The sequence below is a fragment of the Marmota monax genome, unplaced genomic scaffold (genome assembly GCF_021218885.2).
Source record: "Marmota monax isolate L192 unplaced genomic scaffold, Marmota_monax_Labrador192_F-V1.1 WCK01_AAM20220418_F8-fsc00021, whole genome shotgun sequence".
In the NCBI taxonomy this organism is placed as follows: Eukaryota; Metazoa; Chordata; class Mammalia; order Rodentia; family Sciuridae; genus Marmota; species Marmota monax.
In genome coordinates, this window is record NW_026695228.1 from 15,298,120 (window position 1) to 15,320,581 (window position 22,462).

Genomic DNA, 22,462 nt, shown 5'->3' on the forward strand with positions numbered 1-22,462 from the left:
CTCGTCCTTGTTTGAAACACATGCCTTTCCATAGCATGTGTTTCCCATGCCTTTTGGGGTAATTTTTAGTGTTTTGCTGTGTAGTCTGTGAAACTTCAATTATTCTAGGCCCATCAACTTAAAAGAAAGAGGCACAGCTACCAATAAAAATGATAGCAGAATAGTTGTTACTCTAAGGGTCTGGGGTATAGCTCAGTTGTAGAGTACTTGCCTAGCCCTGGGTTCAAGTTTCAGCACACACACAAAAAAAGTTACTCTAGTCACACTCACTCCCTCCTCCCCATCATGATAGCATGATAGCTAGGACTTTCCTGCTGTGTCTCTTCCTATGACTTGAAAGCTATGTCCTCCACAAAGCTGATCATATGACATGGGTCAAACATGCGCACTTGGTGGTGCTGGGGATATGGCTCAAGCGGTAGGGCGCTCGCCTGGCATGCGTGCAGCCCAGGTTCGATCCTCAGCACCATGTACAAACAAAGATGTTGTGTCAAACAAAGATGTTGTGTCCTGTTGAGAGCCACAGCCGAAGGGGCCCCAGCAAATTTCCAGCTGACAGCTGATGATTGGCTCACAGCGGCCCCAGCAAACTTCTAGCTGCCAACTGATTGACTCCTCTGAGGTGATGCTCATTGGGCCGTTTCCCTGCCCTTTCAGACCACAGAACTACTCTTTGGGGGACTTTTTTTTTTGGCTCCGCCCACGTGACCCAGCCAATCGGCCTCAAGAGCAGGAGGAGTGGGGGAGGTGAAGAGGCTTGTGGGAAGCCGGTGGTGGCAGTTGGGCTTTGAGGGTTTTCCTGAGGAGCTGTGTGGTGTGGTGTGTGTGTTCTAAAAATAAAGTTTGTTTCTTTTGACAAGTGGCTTCTGAATTGTGCCCAGCCAGACTGCAGCAGTATCCACCAATGACTAAAAAATAAATATTAAAAAGTTCTCTCTCTCTCTCTCTTTAAAAAAAAATGCTCACTTGGTATTTGTCTTTGCATGATGCTGTCCCTCTTCCATCACTTGGGCTAGACTAGGTTACATTTCATTTATTGACAGCCAGACCCACCACATCCCAGTTTGTCTCTGGTCTTTTTCACTTTTCTAAAAAGGGAGAAGGACTCTCTCTTCCCACCCAGGTTGTATTTTTTAAAAGTTATCTCTTGCCTGTTGAGTGTTATGAGTGAGCTGTACATTAAACATGTCAGAATTTATTGAATAATAGTAAATTCACAAGCTTTATGTTTCATCAGCATTGATTCACCAAGTACTTATGGCTCACTTGATAGCCCTGAACTGGGCAATTCAAGTTCTTTAATTCTCTTCCTATCTTAATTACTAATATTTGTAATGCTGAAGTTACACATCATACTTCACACAAATGATCTATAGGTTATGAAATGAATAAGAAAGTGTAAACAGTGGCCATAGGGTTTAAAGAGGTAGCAAGAAAAGCAAAATAACATTTAATTGTAGGTCTAATTAGCTTTTATTTGTGATTTATGAATCAAAGAAGCCTTTAATGAAAGCTCACTTGGTATTTGTCTTTGCATGATGCTGTCCCTCTAATTTAGTTTTTTTTTTTCCCAAGGTTGAAGAAGAGGCGACTTCCTTGTTCTTTCCAGTAGACTGTAATCTACCATTTTCAGGAAAAAAATTTACTGGTCTGTTTTGGGGTATATTTCATTAAGAGTTTCAGTGTGATGATGTGGCATTTGGCATGAATGGCTCCATTTTGGTTTGGTCTGGTCTGTTGGGGCCTAGTACAGGAGCTCAGTCCAAAATAATACTCTTAACATAATTTTTGTTTAACAGTGCTAAATTAATTCAGGATTCAGAGTAATCTGGTCCAATCTCTCCTCAACTGGGGCCCGAAAGGGTTTATGACTATTGACTCTTCTGTCTGGTAAATAAAGGTGTGACTTTCATTTTATAACTTATTCCAGTGTCTCTCCTTGGCAGACTGTCAGCCTTCATCTCTCCAGTCATTCTCTTCCTTTGGAGGCCTGTGTGGGACTCCCAGAACTGGAAGTCTGGTGGTTTTCCCCAACACGCCCAGTACTTAGATAGGCACGCAGAACCAAACCTCTTTTGGCCCTCAGTTCACTCTTCTAAATTGCCCCATTAACTTCTAAACCTCTCCCTAGGAGAGGAGCTGTGTTTTATTCAACTTTGTATACTCTAAAGCAATTAGTACAGGTACATAGTTGGCAAGGACTCCCCTGAATTAACTTTCTTTTCTTTTTTTGAGATGGGGTCTCTATGCATTGCCCAGGCTGGGCTTGAATTCATTCTCCTCTTGCTGCAGCCTCTCAAGTAGCTGGGTTACAGGCATCACCATAAACTCAAGTAGCTGGGTTACAGGCTCCATAAACTTCTGCAAAATGTATTACTAAAATCTATTGCTTTTTTTTTTTTTTTTGTAGTTGGATGCAATACCTTTATTTTATTTATTTATTTTTCTATGGTGTTGAGGATCGAACCCAGGCTGCACAAGTTAGGTGAGCGCTCTACCACTGGAACACAACCCCAGCCCCTCTATTGTCTTTTATACTCTGTTTTTCTCCCTTAACATGATTACAGTGAACAAAAAAATTTAATTAGTACCACTTTGTTCTATACTAAATATGTAATATTATGATTCTAATACCATGACCTGGGTCTGAGTTTTAAAACACTGAGATAATTATATATAAAAATTCACCCATCTAAAGTGTAAAATTCAGTGGTTTTAAATATATTCACAGAATTGTACAATCATCACCACTGTCTAATTCTGGAACATTTTTTATTATTCTGAACACAAGTGACACCCATTAGCTGTCACTCCGCATTGCTGTCCTCATCTCTACCCTTGCAACCACTGTTTTATTTCTCTATGTATTTGCCTATTCTGGAATTTCACGTAAATGGGATAATATAATATGTGGGCTTTTATATCTGGTTCTTTTACTTTGCATGATGTTTTCAAAGATTCATCCATGCTGTGGCATGTATTATTCTTTAAAATGGCTGAATAATATTCCACTTCAAGGATATATGCCACTTTTTTTTCAGTTTTCATTTTTTTTCATTCATTGGTTGATGGACATTTGTATTGTTTCCACTTTTGGCTATTATGAATAATGTTGTTAGGAGAATTCACATACAGTTTTTTTCTAGGGACATATGATTTCAATTTTCTTGGGCATACTCCGAGATGGATAATATTTAAATTTTTCAGAAACTGCCACATTATTTTCCAAAGTGGTTGCAACATTTTATATTTTCAGTAGCACTGTGTAAGGAGGTTCCATTTCTTCACACTTGTAATTATCTTTCTTTTAAAATTATAGCCATTTTTAGTGTGTTTGAAGTAATATCTCATTGTGATTTGTATTTCCCTGAGAATATATATTATTTCAGTTCTTAAGATATTGTGTTCAACTACAACTAAAAAAAATTTTTTAAATGTATTGAGACTTGCTATGTGGTCTGTCCTGTAGAATTCTCCATGTGTCCTTGAGAAGAACATGTATTCTACTGTTGTTGGGTTTGACTCTTCTACTTATATGAGTTTTTAGATGTTCGCTTTTCACCTGGTAAACACTATTCATCCTTGGAGATTGAGGTCCAAAGAATTTCATCTATTTTATCTTTCTTAACCCATCTCCCTGTGGATTAAGAAAGTAATGTATAGTTTCCTCATTTGAACTTCTATCACTTGCCAGTTTTTATACCTGTGTTATAATCTTTATTACAAGTCAGTCTTTCTAAACTCTGATATTAGGGTTTCTTTGTGCAGGGACTGTTTCTGATTTCTTCCTCTGAAACTTTATATCTGTTGGTAGCTTTAAAGCATGCCACTGGATGGATGAAATAATCTAGTGGTCACTGAGGACCTCTTAAACGGTGAGCCTCTTAAACATAGGCTACGTACTGTGGAGACTGGAGCAGAAGAAAGGCAGTGCATTCCACCTCTTGGGAATCTACAGTTTAGTACAGAAAATAAGATGTTTACAAGGGAAACCTTAAGACAGGATTTGACCAAGTGCCAAGATGGGGGCCCTAGGAGTTTGGCTTGTCTACTTTATCTTTCTCCCTATGCATGAGAAAGAGACTTGTGAGGTAGGAACAACCCTAGAGTCTTCTGGTATCTGTTCATCAGCCTCCACTTGGACACTGTCACCCAGAGGGAGAGGCCCCAACACTCCTTATCAGGACTTGATGATGGTTGTTTGCCAACTTTGGGTAGTGAGGAAAAGGCAAATTGCCTTTTAATTGTAATACACCCTTCAATATTCTCCATAAAAGAAACTATAAGCCCTAAAGAATATCTGTAAAGTCAACAGGGAGAGGAAAGCTCTGGTCATAAGCTCTAACCCTGCTGGAATAGGTAAAAGGATGCTTATATTACATTTCAATTACAGATGAGGAAAGTCAGATCGAGCTCACCTGAGAGGGTCACATCAGGAGGAGCCCAAAGGGGTTGTTTTCAAAGCCTGTTTTTCTCCTAGAGCTCACCTGTTTTTTTGAGGCCTGTCAGGTCTGAGGGCATGAGACCTGGAGGGGTGGATTCATCTCGCATGCCAGCTAGACACTTTATTCTTTCTAATTTGGGACACAAACTGATGATTTCTGGGATAATTGGGGGGTTCCTGGTGCTTTCTTATCAGATACAATGTGATGAAGAAGGTGTCAAGCTAGATTTAAGCTCTTCAGTAACCTGAGAATAGAATTATTTATGAAGTGTAAGACCTTCATTTTTAGTAGTACCCATAAGTAAAGCAGGAGGACAATACAAGCAGGGACTCAGTTTTACAGAACAGTGGATTAAAAGGTATCTTTATTATGATGGTCATGGACACATTTATTGACAGCCAGTTGAGGGCAGAACACTGCTAGGAGAGGGGAACATCAAACAGACTGAAACTGGAAGGAATTAGAGCATTAGAAGAGGCACAGAGCAGGTCTCCTGGTATAGAATGGATTTGAGCAGGGTGGAAAAGTGGGTGAACTTTACATGGAGAGAAAGGGGAGAACACCAGGGGTCAGCGGGAGGACCATAGGGGTTGGCATGTGTAAGATACACATTTCATCAATGCAGAGTATACAGAAGGTGGCAAATTGGACTTTGGTAGGGGTAAGGCACAGGAAAATTGCTGTGTACGTGTTCACATAGGTGTGTCAACTTCCAAACAAGATTAGCTCACTTGGGGCAAATAAATGATCCACATAACTGTGCTCCAGGCAATAGCTGATGACTCAAGTAATCCTATGACTTCTCAAATTTTCTTCCTGAGGAGGTCAGGAAAAGGGGAGAGGGTGGGCCAGGAATAATGGGCAATTCTGGGTGGGTCCAGATGAGTCACCTCTTCCCCAATGCTGATACCAGGAGGCCAGGCACAGAGCCTTTGCTTTGGCTCCTTATTCTCTTCACTTTCTTCCCAGTCCCAGCTGTCACCTCTTTCACACTTTGATTTTTCAGATGGGCTTCTGGAGTGTAGACGCTCTCATTGTATAGTTAGGACAAGGGACAGCTTCTTCCTAAGCATGAAGATTTCAGAGTCAAGACTAGAATGGTCTATTGAACACCAGCCCCTTTCATCTCCACTCTATGCTCTGCCATGTAATTTTTTTTTCCGAGTCTCTTCATGCCATCTGAGAGGCAAAAGGGACATAGAACAGGCCATAGGGAAATTTGAAGGGGCTGTCCTTTGACTGACTGCAAGGTGTTCCAGGGAATATGTGTAGAGGTAGAAGGAGTTTGACGCATTCCTCCCAAATGTGTCATAGCTAACAAAATATGAAGTAACAGCACCTCTCAGAGGAGCAGAGCTGTAATGCAGGACACCAGGTGCCCACCTGGTGAGATGTGGTAAGGTCTTTTGTGTCCTTCCTGCCTCCCACTACAGGTGACACTGTGTTTAAGTTCCATCCCTGGGCTCTTTCTCTTTTCTGAAATGTTTTGCTGTTTCTGGCAAACATCAAACACAGGACCTGTTGGTCTGTTGAACAGTCTGAACTCTCTTGTATCCCTCTTCAGACTCTTCAAAATCAGGTACATTCTGTTTTTCTTTAGTCCCAGTAGATGTCTATGAGCAGCTCCATGTAGGTGAAGAAGGGAACTCTAATCTCCCTCAAGCCAGTTAATTCTAATGTTTTTGTTCTGTAATATTTGGATTGGTGTACCAGAGATGACTCACAACCCATGGTTTTCTGAAAGTGATCCTGGAACTAAAATTTCCTGAAACAGAAAAGGGAACTCTCATCATGGCCAGATGGATTCAGAGATCTGAGGAGACAAGGCTTAAACGGTAAAAGATGGACTCTTTTACTGTCCCCCACACCCAAGAGAATTGGCAAAACCTCATTAAGGATATCAGAGAAATTCTTTTCAGGGAAAAACTTCTTATGGACCCATTCAAACACCCCAAGAATGAAAATACACATCTTCCATCTCTAGAGGAGGTGTGCCTGGGGTCGCTTAATGCCTGCCTTTTCCAAATCTTCGCTGCTCTGATTGTGATGAATGAAAATCTCTCCCTTGCTGCTGCTACAATGTTAAGATTTACTAATGGGACATTGTGGCGGGCAATTGCTTCTATTGTTGGCAGAGAAATGCCCTCTAAACTGCCTTCCAGTACTCCAGTTGTGGAGGGTCCTACTGGTCAAGTCATAGTCCAGGGTTTCCTCTCTGCCAGCCCCAGCTGCTGACTGTGGACAGCTCTGGCTGCAGCAACCCAGTAAGCTTCTCTGCCATCCAGTGGCTGCAGTCACACTCTCCCTAAGAGATCTGCATCCTAGCCTTGAAAGGAGCCTCTCCCCTTTCAAGGTAATGCCTTCCTTAAATATTCTCCTGCATCCCATGGTATTTATTTAGAGTTCTCTTTTATTCTTTTGTAGTAGTTATGTCTCTTGAGTTAATAAGTGAACAACTTCCTGTTCAAATTACTGTGGTTACTGTCCTGACTCTCCTTCATGGACCATGATGCCCAAAATGCAATTATTCGTGTTAAGAAATTTCTTTTTATTAGGTTTTGGTAAGTTCAAAATCAACTGAACATGTGGAAAAACATGGGTCCTTATAATACTAGAAATTAAACAAAATAATGCAGTACCAGTTTATTCAGTCAGAAACCATGCCTATGAATTTTCTACTTAGAATTGGCTTTAAATCATCTTATGGTTTTAAGGTAGTGAAATAAAACTCTGGAGACTGAGATTCTTGGAGAGAGCAAATTCTCCCCTTTTTCTAAGAGTATCTGTACCCAAAACAATCTAATAGCAGAAAGCGTTCATCTTTTAAGATGTTAGGGCCATTAGCTGTTAGAAATTCAGTGCCATCAAATTAGAATGGAAAAAGCAGCACCAGTCCATCTGCTAGATTCAGGAACTACATTACTACACACAGAATGTACAACTAGGAGTGATTCCATACTAGGTCTATTCAATAGAAGTAAGTGAGCTATGTATCATTTAAAATTCTCTAGTAGTCACACTAAAAAGGTTAGGAGAAACAGGTGAAATGAAAGCACAAAAAATTGAAAATGTCATTTCAAGATGTAAGCAACACAAAAATATTGCAATCTTTTCCATTCTTGTGCTTGTATTGTCTTCGAAATTTGGTGTGTATTTGTATTAGGCAGCATATTATTAGTACAATGAAATACCTGAGGAAATTAATTTTATAAAGAGAAAAGGTTTTGACTGATGGTTCTGGAGGTTCAAGTCCAAGATCAGGTGATTCCATTGGTTTGGGTATCTTGTGAGGGTGGGCATATCATGAAAGGAGTGTGCTAGAGTGAGTAGAACAGGGAATAGGGCAGGGTCCTACTATTCCCTTCAAGGGCATGTCCCCAATAATCTAAACCACACCAGTGCTTTCTACTTTTAGAACTTCTCAGTTTGGACGAGTCACTTCTCAAATTCTCAATGGCCACATAATAGCTAGTGGCTATCGTATTGGACAGTGCAGCTCTAGAATACAATTTACATAACTAATGAGAGTGACAGTCTAGGAGACAGTATTTAAAAACAAACTATTACAAAATCAGACTCTATTCTGTAACTTTATTGATCATATTAATATTGTATTAAAAAACCATTTTCTTTTGTTAGATAAAAACGTTATTGATTACATGTATTTTTTCTAGGAATCAAGATTTTCAACATGAAAGAAGTACAAACACAGAATACCACACAAACACAAAAGTACGACACAGAACTTAGGAACACTGTTGTAAGAATTAAATTTTAAGTATCATATGAACTCTCACCCATATGTGGAAAAAAGTATGTATGTGTTCAGCTCTGTCAGCTGCAGTAGCTCAGTAGCAAAATCATTTCATGATTCCATTTTGACTTTAAAATGCCTTTATTCTGTTAATAGGATCCTTAGAAAAATGGCAGATTTTATGTTTGGGAGCTTGGAGCACTCTTGTGTATCTGCCAGAAAACAAGGATGTTTTAAAAAATTAATATGATTATCTGAAAACGACCCAGGAACCAACCAAAAGACAGGTTTTAAAAACTGAGAAGTTGTGACAGTTGAAGCATCAAAAGGAGAATATGGCTGTGAAATACTTGAAGCTGTTAAAAGACATGAGTTCATAAGAATAAGGAAAGCGAAAAGTGGAAAAAAATATTCTAAGAACCAGGCATAGTGACACATTTATAGTCCAAGTACTCAGGAGACTGAGGCAGGAGGATGGCTTGAGCCCAGGAGTTGGAGGCCAGCAGGGGCCAGCCTGTCTTTTAAAAAAGTGTAAGAGATAGTAGATGGCTTGTTCCTCAATCCTGTTGATGTTAAATTATTTATTAGTATCATGGAGAATACAGAAATATTAAAAATAGCAGTTAAGAGACACTTTTTGACTCGTGGAATATTAGAATGAACCTGTAAATTCTGATCTTGAGTCAATCAAAGTCAGGTAAAATATCCAAAATCTAGTTGGATCTAATTTTAAGGATTCTAAGCATTTATGTGGCCCTATGAATATGAATGAATATGCAGTTCTATACAGTGTTAATACTGTAAAATTAAACAGAGACTTTACTATGGAACATTAAGTTTAAAGATCTTGAGGTATTTATATATCTTTACCCTTAGATATAAATATGTTTACATATCTTAATATAGGTACATTTATATAAAGATTTCAAACTGATGAACTTGGGTAGGAGCTACAGACTTTTAAGGAGAAAAAATGGATAATATATAAGTTGAATACAGGGAAGTAGCTTAGATGATCATTCCCTTATTGATGTAGTTAGGTATGTATTTATATGGAAGCTTTCTTTTCTGAAGTACTTCAAAGCAAATCTCAGACATCATCATTCAACCCAGTTATGTCCCCCTTGAAGTTATGGAATCATTAATATAATTATATAGAGAGTCTGGTGTTGCCCATTGGGGTATCAGACAAGATCCTCAGCCTCTTATAGACACTGTCTGCTAGTAAATAGGTTCTGGTGTAGTAACTGCCTTCTTAGGTGAGTAAACATCTTTTAACCTAGAAAGCTTTGGAATAAAACAAATACTTAAAAGACCCATTTGTATTAATATTTTGTGCATGTTAAGAAGCTATTTTGTATATTTGCTCTTTTATGTATTTGTTAAAGAAGGACAAATTTAGTTGGGGAGAATGATGACTCTGTCAATCCAATTTGGAAAGTTTGAAGAATTTAGATGTTTTTATTTTAAGGTGAAATCTTACTAAATTATTCTTACTATTGGAACATCTATGTTACTTTTATTTATAAGCTTAGTGTATTGGGTTTATTAGTATGAATTAGTACCAGGAAAGTTTTAAATTAAAGCTGTTGAAGTACATGCAGATAAATGCTTGAGATAAAGCAGTCCACCTGGGAGACACATCCACAAGCACACTGTTCTGATCCTCAACCCCTTGTCACTTTCTATGTTGAGAATGATAGCAGAGGCCTGCATAGAAAAGGCTGGCTGGACACCTGTATGTCCCTTTCATCTAATATAGCCTACATTGAGGTCCTGCCCCCTGCCCATCTAAGTCTGAGCATTTTATTAAAGGACAAAATTCATCCAATAAGAAATGTTTGGTGTGCACCTGGGTTCGCTGAACACATACACGCCCTTTCTTGTGTCACTAGGAGTAAGGGAAACACCCTGTAAGAGCATTGGAGTGTTGGGAGCCATCTGCTGGATCTGAGTAGGCATGATTTATTCTCCAGGAAGTCTTAGGAGACCCCTACTGGACCCTGTATGCTACTGCAGTCAGAAGAATTTACCCAGAAGTTCAGAAAAGATCCTCCAATCTAAACAGACTAATATTCACATTTTGTGGGGCAAATTTTCTCAACGTGCATATAAATCACAAACAGTATACCACTTAAAAACTTCAAAGTTGCAGTGAGATAGAGCAAGTCTGCAGCATTAAAAAAAACAAACTTTGCAATAAACAGGCTTGCAGTGGCCTGAAGCCCTTCCAAGGATTAAGGTGAACTTGAGCTGCAACTCCACAATCCACCAGGTTCCAGGTCTCAGGCCCTGTCAACCTAGTCATCTAGCTGGTGTTTCAGTAGTTTCATTCCACCCCAAGGGGTTTCTTTTTTGTGTCCCTTTCTTACTATCAAGTGCTCATTTAGGTCCTGGGTTCCTCTGCTGGCCAGGGCACCTGGAATCCATACAGCATGCTATTCTAGCGGGATACAAGATCTATGAAAGGAATTTCAAGAAAGCTCAGGCGGAAAGAGCCCTATGACATTCTCTTGACCAAACAAGCCACAAACAGAACAAAGTGAGCCTGGGTACAATTCAGAGACCACCAAAGCCTTGTGGCAGCTTAGCGTAGAAAGGAAAGGGGGCTACTGTGTGGGATTCAAGATGAACTGAGAGGCTGAGAGGAGAGTTGTGAGTTCAAAGTCAGCCTCAGCAATGCTAAGTGCTAAGCAACTTAGAACTTTTCTCTAAGTAAAAACTGAAAAGCGGCTGGGGATGTGGCTCAGTGGTCGAGATGCCCTGAGTTCAATCCCTGGTACAAAAAAAAAAGATGAACTGAAAGACAGCTGCAAGGTTGTTTCACAGGACTGCAGTAATATTCCAGAGGCACAGCCTGAGGACTTGTGTGTGAAATGGGAGACCACTGGGCTCATACCCACCATAGTGTTCTTATGTCCTTACCTTGCTTACCTCTGTAGTTTACTGTGCCCACAAAGAAGGTCCTTCTTTGCCACTGCTTCCCACCATGTCTTTCTTTCAAATGTCTTGCAGTGGTAACCCAGTAGTTGGTGTGCAACAGGTTTTAGCATCTTCCCTAAAATTCTGATTCTTGCATGTATCACTCTTGGGACACAATGTGTAAAACCCCATAAACATTTCTCCCATCCCTGAAGTGCCTCAGACTTGGATCTGAGGCAATAGAATAGACTGTTTTGGTTAATGGAATTCTTTGACTAATAAAGGATATTTGTATTCAGGATATATAAAGATCCCTCTAAAAATAGTAAGAAAATCATGGATTTATGAGTTTTTTCTACCTCTGGTCCTGGGAATTGAGATTGTGAACTTGAGAGGCTCATTTTAAAATTTGTGGGGATTCTTGAACAAGGTCTGTGGACTTAGGGATGCCATTGTGGGTTGACAAACTAAGGAATTGTCTCTTGCCTCTGTAAAGGAAAAATAAAATGGCTTATGAACTCATAATTGTGGCTCAAGGTAGATAGAAAAGGATACCCATAAAATTACAGGGTTATCCCAGGATCTTTGTTCCACAAGAGAGGAACACTCCTTTAGTTGGTCAGGAGATCCTAGACATAGGTGGGCACTCATTAAAAGTTATTAGTTACAAATTAATTATCTAGGTTGCAAGGTGCATTCCTAATGTACCTGTTATGCTGCTTAGGGTTTGCTTGTCATGTTATTAAACAAATCTCCTTCCCACCTCTTAACTTTTTGAAAGGCTAGAATTCTTTGTAATGTCAAAGGACATGTTTATAGCCTACTAAATATACACTGTAGCAGAACATCTGTAAATGGTAGGAAACAAAGAGGAGGGCACTCATATTGGTCGTTTATTCCAAAAGTTCAAGTCTGAATGGACAGAAACCTTTAACATTTGACTTTCTGTACAGAAACTATGACCATTCTTATAAACCTTCAGTGTTTTGCTGGGCATAAACCATAACCTTTTAAAAAATGTATTTTATCAGAACCCTGCCGCAGTCTGGCTGGGCACAAATCACGAGCCACTGAAGCAGGAACAAACTATTTTTGAACTGCAGGAAAACACTTCACACAGCTCCCGGGGAATCCTCCCGAACGCCAGGTGGCTTGTCCAGGAACCCCCAGCCGGAAATATCTCTCCCAGAAATCCCTCCTCCTGCACTTCCCCAACCAATGGGAACTCTCGGGGAATCCCCGGAAATCCCCACGAGAACTCCAAAATAGTGCGAGAACTCAAAAGTTGCAGCAGAGGCGGATAGTAATGCCTCGCCTGTCAATCAAATGCCAGGGGCCATACAGACTCGGCTGTGGCTCTCAGCAGAACCCCCTTTTTGTTTAATTAAACAACAAGCAATGTGGCTTAGGGACCGTGCCTATTAGGCAGTCCAATTCAACATATGGTCCTTACCCGTCATCGGATGAACTGACCTCTAGGCGTCAGCCTCCTGTCTTAGGTTGGTACCACTGCAATTGGATCATACCCGTCACTGACTACCGGTCCAGCATACAGCCATACTTGTGGATAGGCCTTTGCACCAGTGGGGGGGTGAGGTTCTTTGCTTCACCTCTGTTGGCCCCCAAATTTGGCCTTGGTGCCAGTGGGGGGGTGAGGTTCTTTGCCTCACCTCTGTTGGCCCCCAAATTTTAGACCATCACTAGTAGAAGGGAGGAGGATGCAAAATGCCATGACACTAAGCCAATTGAGGGCTCCTTTGAAAAATTGTACCACCAGTGACACCATCAGCAAAAATACTCCAGCACTACCACAATTCGCTGCACCAACAGATAGTTCACAATGCATACAAGTGATACATAGTCCAGGCAAGTTCTGCAAGCAGTTCAAAGCAGAGGAATCTGTCAATATGTCCATTTCCTCCCAAAGTAAATCGACTCCTTGATTGAGCATTACTTGTTGAGTTATTATTCATTGATGCATCAGTTTATACAGTTTGTTGTGATAACTATCGAAGAAGCTGTAGTTTGGTTTTATGTTTGTCTTCACCGGCACTGGGATGAAGATAGGAATTCTGGCAATGATGCTAAGAAAAAAATTATGTAACATTCCAACAGGCACTAAGAAAACAATTTTTTGAACAATTTACATTATCCTGAACAGAATTATTAAATATAATGAGAAGGAAAGGTGAAAGTAAACAAACAGATCTGTTAACCTCCTTATTTGTTCACATATTAAAACAATTTTCAACAGCTGTTTACCCAATCTAAATTAAACCATTAAAATCACGTGAATAAAAAAATTCGGGTCCATTTATTCATGAGCACTCCTCATATATGATATATGGACATACGCACATACAGACATACAACAAAAAACAGAAGTGTGCACACATAACATACAACACATAAGACAATAGTAAAGGCCTTGTAGCTTTACCTAGGTGAAATATCCATTGCAATGCTTAAAAACTCCACAGTCAAAAAATAAAACTGATCAGAAAAACATTAACCTAGGTCTGTATGAGCTCAAAAATAAAATAGAACTTTATGATGTGGGAAAAGGCAAATAATAAAATAAATATTGAAAAAAGCATCCTGGTTAATCACTGTCGCAGATGTAAGAATAGCCAAACTGGAGTTCTGGATATCAGCTGTTATGGATTTGAGTCAAATCATCTTCCTTTTGGTCTGTAGAAATTGTTTTAGTTAATCTCTCTGGAATCCAAATCGGCTGCTGTTCTCCCTGTGGAAAAACACAAACAGAACCCCGACTCCAGACAATCACTGGGTCAGGACCTTTCCATTGTCCTGTTAGAATATCCTTCCAAAGTACCTTAGGCTTATGTACATTTTTTGGACACGTATGCCTTTCCACAGCACTAAGCCCTGATGAATCCAAATTTAAAAAGTTTAGAGTACAAAGGGTTATTTTAAGTTTATCTTTGGGTGATATATACCCCTTTCCAATTCCCTCTTTTTGCTTTAGTAAGTACATTTTAATAGTTTGATGAGCTCTTTCAACTATGCCTTGTCCCTGAGGATTGTTTGGGATTCCTGTTATATGAGTAATGCCAAATGATGAGCAAAATTGTTTAAAAGAGGTAGAAGTATAACCAGGACCATTATCTGTTTTTAACTGTTTTGGAACGCCCACAGTGGCAAAATTTTGTAAGCAATGAGCTATAACATCTTTAGTTTTTTCTCCGGAATGAAGGGAGCCCATCAAAAATCCGGAAGAAGTATCAACTGTAACATGCAAATATTTTAATTTTCCAAATTGTGGCAAGTGTGTGACGTCCATCTGCCAAATATTGTTAGGTATCAGTCCTCTAGGATTGACTCCAAGATTAACTTGTGGTAAAAAGGTCACACAATTTTGACATTGTTTTATTATTTGTCTAGCTTGTTCCTTAGTTACTTTAAAACGCTTTTGTAAAGTATTAGCATTGACATGGAACCTTTTATGAAAATGTGTAGCTTCTTCTAGTGTAGAGAAAATATGTATGTCATGTGTAGTTTTATCTGCTAAATCGTTGCCCAAACTAAGGGCTCCAGGCAATCCTGTATGTGCTCTGATATGTCCTATAAAGAATGGATCTTTTCTGTCCCAGATTAGACTTTGTATAGCAGAAAACAAAGAGAAAACAGTAGAGGAAGGGGAAATCCTGCCAGCATCTTCAAGGGATACTATAGCATTAACTATATACTGACTATCAGAAAATAAATTAAATACAGAATCTTTAAACATCACAAAAGCTTGTAAAACTGCATTAAGCTCTACCTTTTGAGCTGATTGTTTGGGTACTAAAAATGTAAAAGTTTGATCAGGGGTAACTACTGCTGCTGTACCATTATTTGACCCATCAGTGAATACATTTGGAGCATTCATGATAGGGGTTTTTCTTGTCATTTTTGGAAAAACTACAGGATGCAAAGACCAAAAAGACAACAAAGGATTAGATGGTAAGTGGTTATCAAATGAAACATTAGATTTACACATGATTATTGCCCAAGTATTTAACTCATTAGCTAACTCATCAATTTGATCCATAGTATATGGAGTAATAATTTTATTGGGAGAAATTCCAAACACTCCCTTTGCTGCTTTTATTCCTTTGAGTATTAATTGTCCTACAGCCTCAGAATACCTAGTAAGAATAGTGTTAGGAGAATAAGATAAATGTATCCACAATAATGGACCTTCTTGCCAAAATACTCCTGTAGGAATATTTTTTGTTGGTATTACAATAAGTAATAAAGGCAAAGTTATATCAATTCTATCCAAATGCATATTTTCCATATATGTTTCAATAATTTTTAATGCCTTTCTTGCTTCAGGCGTTAACATGCTGGGTGAATTTGAATCTGATGGACCTTTTAGGATATCAAATAAAGGTCCCAACTCTCCTGTTGGTATGCCTAGATAAGGCCTTATCCAATTTATGTCTCCTAATAACTTTTGAAAGTCGTTAAGTGATTTGAGTTGATCTACTCGTATTTGAATTTTTGGTGGACGGACCATCGTTGAACATAATAGAACTCCTAAATAATTAATTGGAAAATTTAATTGTACTTTATCTATTGCTATCTCTAGATTATAATTTTTTAATAAATTTGTAAGTGTGGCATAACATTCTAGCAATGTGTTTTTATCTTTGTGTGCTAACAATACATCATCCATATAGTGAAATATTTGTAGTTTAGGATTTTGATTTCTAAGTGGCTGGATTGCTTTGTTAACATAAATTTGACACATAGTTGGGCTGTTAGCCATCCCTTGAGTGAGTACTTTCCATTCATATCTCTGATCAGGACCTTCATGATTCAGTGCAGGGATAGTAAATGCAAAATGTGGACTATCCTCAGGATGAATTGGAATTGAAAAAAAACAATATTTAATATCTATAGCTAAAACGTACCAGGTTTTTGGCAAAGCAGACAATTGAGGAATCCCCGATTGAGCAGGTCCCATAATAACCATCTCATTATTAATGGCTCTTAAATCTTGCAATAATCTCCATTTACCAGATTTCTTTTTAATGACAAAAATGGGAGTATTGTAAGGAGATACGGAAGGTTGTATATGTCCCTCCGCTAATTGTTGTTTGACCAGGTCATGGGCTGCTTGTATCTTTTCTTTAGTCAGGGGCCACTGAGGAACCCATACTGGTCTTTCTGATTTCCAAGTAATTTTTATTGCCTCAGTGACCCCTTCTGAAAACCCAGTCCATGTCTATTTATTCCTTGATCTATTTGAATTGGTGCTGCTATGCCTTGTTCTCCTAATCTTTTTTCTTTCCTGAAACCTTGTCTAGCCCTAATAGTGGGCGCATTTGGATTGATGTTATTTGTTAATGTCAAACCTAATTGATCTAGGACATCTCGTCCCCATAAATTTATAGGAAGATGATCCAATACATATGGCTGTATAGTTCCTTCACATCCTTCAGGATCCTTCCAATCTAATACCATTGCACTTCTATGGGGATTAGTTGCCACTCCTAGGCCTCGAAGCGTTTGAGTGGCTTGTTGTAATGGCCAATGTTTTGGCCATTCTTGACGAGAGATGATGCTAAGGTCTGCACCTGTATCCAGTAGCCCATTAAATTCATGTCCTTGAATATTTAGTTTTAGCATGGGGCGAGAATCTAAATTTAAAGACAGCATAGCCCAATCTACACCTGTGGAGCCTAATCCCCTGGAACCTCTTTCTATAGTACTACTGGAAAATTTATCATGTAGGCTGGGTATTATTAATAACTGTGCTATTCTATCTCCTGGTGAAATTACTGATATACCCTTTGGAGAACTAGCTATAATTTTTATTTCACCTTCATAATCGGGATCAATTACCCCAGGACTTATCATAAGTCCTTTTAGCATAGAAGAACTGCGTCCTAACAATAAGCCTGCTGTTCCTTGGGGAAGAGGTCCTTTTACTCCTGTGGGAATGATTTGAACTCCCATCTCTGGAGTTAGTACTGCTCTGGCGGAGGCGCAGATGTCCAACCCTGCGCTCCCTCTGGTTCGTCTGATGAGAGATCTGATAGATAATGTGTCCTGGGCACTACCCTGATGGTGTTGCTGGGTTCCTCCATGGTGTTTCTGGGTTCCTCCAGTGACCCGTACATTTGTGGTCGTGGGCCCCGGAGCATTGGGCCCCCCTGTCCGTTTTTTGACAATGGAGCCCGATGCCTTTCTCCACGATATCGTGGGTAAACACTTGGTCCTTGTCTGTTTTTTGATAATGGAATACCCTCTATGGTGGTTTGAGAACGGCATTCATTAGCCCAATGTTTCCCTCTATGGCATCGTGGGCAAATACCCGGTATTCTATTCCTTTGATACCTAGCTTTGTTAAACCCTCCTCCTATGGGGCAACTCCTTTTAAAATGTCCTGTTTGATCACAATTATAGCATGTTTTTGGCCTGGCATCTAAAGCCTGTTGTACTTCTGCTAAGACTTGCCCTTGTTCATTAATGTCTCTACATAATTTAATATATGTGTTTAAATCTTCATGTCTCCATGGTCTAATGACCTCTCTGCAGCAACAATTTGCTTGGTCATAAGCCAGTTGTTTTATAAATGGCATTGCCTGTTCTGTATCCCCAAAAATTCTGGAAGCTGCTTGAATAAGCCTATCTACAAATTCAGGGTACGGTTCATTAGTTCCTTGTATTACCTTAGATAATTGACCTTGTAAATCTCCATGCCCCTGTAAAGTTTTCCATGCCCTAACCGCATCTACAGCAATTTGTGCGTATACGCCAGGATCATATTCAATTTGTTGCCGTTGACCCTCATAAGGTCCTTTTCCTAACAACATATCTAGATTTCTTTGAGGATAACCAGCTGCTGCATCTCGCCTAGCTGTCTCCCTGCAAAATTCCTCATTGGCAACCTTCCATAACAAATATTGTCCTCCATTTAGCACAGATTTACACATACTAGCCCAATCTGCTGGCGTCATGTCCAAGTTGGTAATGGATTCGACCATGCTTACAGTGAACAGTGCTTGAGGACCATAGGTTGTTACAGCCTCCTTTAACTGCTTCACTGTTTTGAAATCTAAAGCACGGTGAATTCGCTGCCCTCCTGCCTGCTCAAGTATAGGGCATGCTAATCTTTGAGGTCCTGTCTCAGGATCCCATCTATCAACTACGGGGTTTGAGGGCCACTCAGCTATCTCCATAGGGGGAGCTGTTGGTTGAATTACGCCCTCTGGTGATAGAACGGTGTTAGTAGCAGCCTCCTGTTGTAGCTTTTTCCCTAATAGCTGTTTCTCCTCTAAGCTTTCTTCCTTTAAATTTTCTTCCTCTGTCTGACTAGCTTGAGAGACCTTCTCTTTTGCTTGATCTAAAATGTCTTTCTCCATGGTCTGAACCTCTAACAATTTACTTAACACTCTTTCAGTTTGTTTTTTACTAATTTCTAATCTGTTATAAAGATAACGCAACCCAATAAGATAACACAAAACAAAACCAAAACAGAATGAAACAAAAACGGAACAAAAAATCGTTGTATCAATTTTCCTATTTTCTTTTTTTTTTTTTTTTAAATTTTTTATTGTTGGCTGTTCAAAACATTACATAGTTCTTGATATATCATATTTCACAATTTGATTCAAGTGGGTTATGAGCTCCCATTTTTACCCCATATACAGATTGCAGAATCACATCAGTTACACATCCATTGATTTACATATTGCCATACTAGTGTCTGTTGTATTCTGCTGCCTTTCCTATCCTCTACTATCCCCCCTCCCCTCCCCTCCCCTCTTCTCTCTCTGCTCCCTCTACTGACATTCGTTTGTCCCCCTTATATTATTTTTCCCCTTCCCCTCACTTCCTCTTGTATGTACTTTTGTATAACTCTGAGGGTCTCCTTCCATTTCCATGCATTTTCCCTTCTCTCTCCCTTTCCCTCCCACCTCTCATCCCTGTTTAATGTTAATCTTCTTCTCATGCTCTTCGACCCTACTCTGTTCTTAGTTACTCTCCTTATATCAAACAAGACATTTGGCATTTGTTTTTTAGGGATTGGCTAGCTTCACTTAGCATAATCTGCTCTAATGCCATCCATTTCCCTGTAAATTCTATGATTTTGTCATTTTTTAATGCAGACTAATACTCCATTGTGTATAAATGCCACATTTTTTTTATCCATTCATCCATTGAAGGGCATCTAGGTTGGTTCCACAGTCTAGCTATTGTGAATTGTGCTGCTATGAACATCGATGTAGCAGTGTCCCTGTAGCATGCTCTTTTTAGGTCTTTAGGGAATAGACTGAGAAGGGGAATAGCTGGGTCAAATGGTGGCTCCATTCCCAGCTTTCCAAGAAATCTCCATACTGCTTTCCAAATTGGCTGCACCAATTTGCAGTCCCACCAGCAATGTACAAGTGTACCCTTTTCCCCACATCCTCGCCAGCACTTGTTGTTGTTTGACTTCAGAATGGCTGCCAATCTAACTGGAGTGAGATGGTATCTTAGGGTGGTTTTGATTTGCATTTCTCTGACTGCTAGAGATGGTGAGCATTTTTTCATGTACTTGTTGATTGATTGTATGTCCTCCTCTGAGAAGTGTCTGTTCAGGTCCTTGGCCCATTTGTTGATTGGGTTGTTTGTTCTCTTATTGTCTAATTTTTTGAGTTCTTTGTATACTCTGGATATTAGGGCTCTATCTGAAGTGTGAGGAGTAAAGATTTGTTCCCAGGATGTAGGCTCTCTATTTACCTCTCTTATTGTATCTTTTGCTGAGAAAAAACATTTTAGTTTGAGTAAGTCCCATTTGTTGATTCTAGTTATTAACTTTTGTGCTATGGGTGTCCTATTGAGGAATTTGGAGCCCGACCCCACAGTATGTAGATCGTAGCCAACTTTTTCTTCTATCAGACGGCGTGTCTCTGATTTGATATCAAGCTCCTTGATCCATTTTGAATTCACTTTTGTGCATGGCGAGAGAAAGGGATTCAGTTTCATTTTGTTGCATATGGATTTCCAGTTTTCCCAGCACCATTTGTTGAAGATGCTATCCTTCCTCCATTGCATGCTTTTAGCCCCTTTATCAAATATAAGGTAGTTGTAGTTTTGTGGATTGGTTTCTGTGTCCTCTATTCTGTACCATTGGTCCACCCGCCTGTTTTGGTACCAGTACCATGCTGTTTTTGTTACTATTGCTCTGTAGTATAGTTTGAAGTCTGGTATCGCTATACCACCTGATTCACACTTCCTGCTTAGCATTGTTTTTGCTATTCTGGGTCTTTTGTTTTTCCATATGAATTTCATGATTGCTTTCTCTATTTCTACAAGAAATGTTGTTGGGATTTTGATTGGCATCGCATTAAACCTATAGAGAACTTTTGGTAATATCGCCATTTTGATGATGTTAGTTCTGCCTATCCATGAACAGGGTATATTTTTCCATCTTCTAAGATCTTCTTCTATTTCTCTCTTTAGGGTTCTGTAGTTTTCATTGTATAAGTCTTTCACCTCTTTTGTTAGGTTGATTCCCAAGTATTTTATTTTTTTTGAAGATATTGTGAATGGAGTGGTTGTCCTCATTTCCGTTTCAGAGGCTTTGTCGCTGATATACAGGAATGCCTTTGATTTATGCGTGTTGATTTTATATCCTGCCACTTTGCTGAATTCATTTATTAGCTCTAATAGTTTCTTTGTAGACCCTTTTGGGTCTGCTAGGTATAGAATCATGTCATCTGCAAATAGTGATAATTTAAGTTCTTCTTTTCCTATTTTGATGCCTTTAATTTCTTTCGTCTGTCTAATTGCTCTGGCCAGTGTTTCGAGAACTATGTTGAACAGAAGTGGTGAGAGAGGGCATCCCTGTCTTGTTCCAGATTTTAGAGGGAATGCCTTCAATTTTTCTCCATTCAGAATGATGCTAGCCTGAGGCTTAGCATAGATTGCTTTTACAATATTGAGGTATGTTCCTGTTATCCCTAGTTTTTCTAGAGTTTTGAACATAAAGGGATGCTGTACTTTGTCGAATGCTTTTTCCGCATCTATCGAGATGATCATATGATTCTTATTTTTAAGTCTATTGATGTGGTGAATAACATTTATTGATTTCCGTATATTGAACCAGCCTTGCATCCCAGGGATGAATCCTACTTGATCATGGTGCACAATTTTTTTGATAAGTTTTTGTATCCGAGTGGCCAGAATTTTATTGAGGATTTTTGCATCTAGGTTCATTAGAGATATTGGTCTGTAGTTTTCTTTCTTTGAAGTGTCTTTGTCTGGTTTAGGTATCAGGGTGATGTTGGCCTCGTAGAATGAATTTGGAAGTTCTCCCTCTTTTTCTATTTCCCGAAGTAGCTTGAAAAGTATTGGTATTAGTTCCTCTTTAAAGGTTTTGTAAAATTCTGCTGTATACCCATGCGGTCCTGGGCTTTTCTTAGTTGGTAGTCTTTTGATGGTTTCTTCTATTTCCTCAATTGATATTGGTCTGTTTAGGTTGTCTATATCCTCCTGACTCAATCTGGGCAGATCATATGACTTAAGAAATTTATCGATGCCTTCACTATCTTCTAATTTATTGGAGTATAAGGATTCAAAATAATTTTTGATTATCTTCTGTATTTCTGAAGTGTCTGTTGTGATATTGCCTCTTTCATCCCGTATGTTAGTAATTTGAGTTCTCTCTCTTCTTCTCTTCGCTAGCATGGCTAAGGGTCTGTCGATTTTGTTTATTTTTTCAAAGAACCAACTTTTAGTTTTGTCAATTTTTTCAGTTGTTTCTTTTGTTTCGATTTCATTAATTTCAGCTCTGATTTTAATTATTTCTTGCCTTCTACTTCTTTTGCTGTTGTTTTGCTCTTCTTTTTCTAGGATTTTGAGATGAAGTATGAGATCATTTATTTGTTGGTTTTTTCTTTTTTTAAGGAATGAACTCCAAGCAATGAATTTTCCTCTTAGAACTGCTTTCAATGTGTCCCATAGATTCCGATATGTTGTGTCTGTGTTTTCATTAATCTCTAAGAATTTTTTAATTTCTTCCTTGATGTCTTCTATAACCCATTGATCGTTCAGTAACCTATTGTTCATTCTCCAAGTGATGTATTCTTTTCCCTTCCTTCTTTTATCATTGATTTTCAGTTCCATTCCATTATGATCAGATAGGATGCATGATATTATCTCTACTCCTTTATATTGTCTAAGAGTTTCCCTGTGACATAATATATGATCTATTTTTGAGAAGGATCCATGTGCTGCTGAGAAAAAAGTGTAACTGCTTGATGTTGGGTGGTATATTCTCTATATGTCAATTAAGTCTAGGTTATTAATTGTGTTATTGAGTTCTATAGTTTCCTTATTC

General features: G+C 39.0%; 1 protein-coding gene across 5 annotated transcripts in view; it reads left to right on the forward strand.

Annotated features, from left to right (window-relative positions):
• Positions 1 to 22,462, forward strand: part of Ackr2 (atypical chemokine receptor 2) — a 64,600-nt gene that overhangs the window by 9,931 nt on the left and 32,207 nt on the right. Inside the window, exon 2 of one of the 5 annotated variants that reach the window (XR_009226074.1) lies at positions 1,576 to 13,074. The exons of the other annotated variants lie outside the window; for them this stretch is intronic. The gene's annotated coding sequence lies outside the window, so the exon portion shown is untranslated. Of the gene's footprint in view, positions 1 to 1,575; positions 13,075 to 22,462 lie in introns of those variants that run through there. 5 annotated transcript variants of the gene reach the window in all.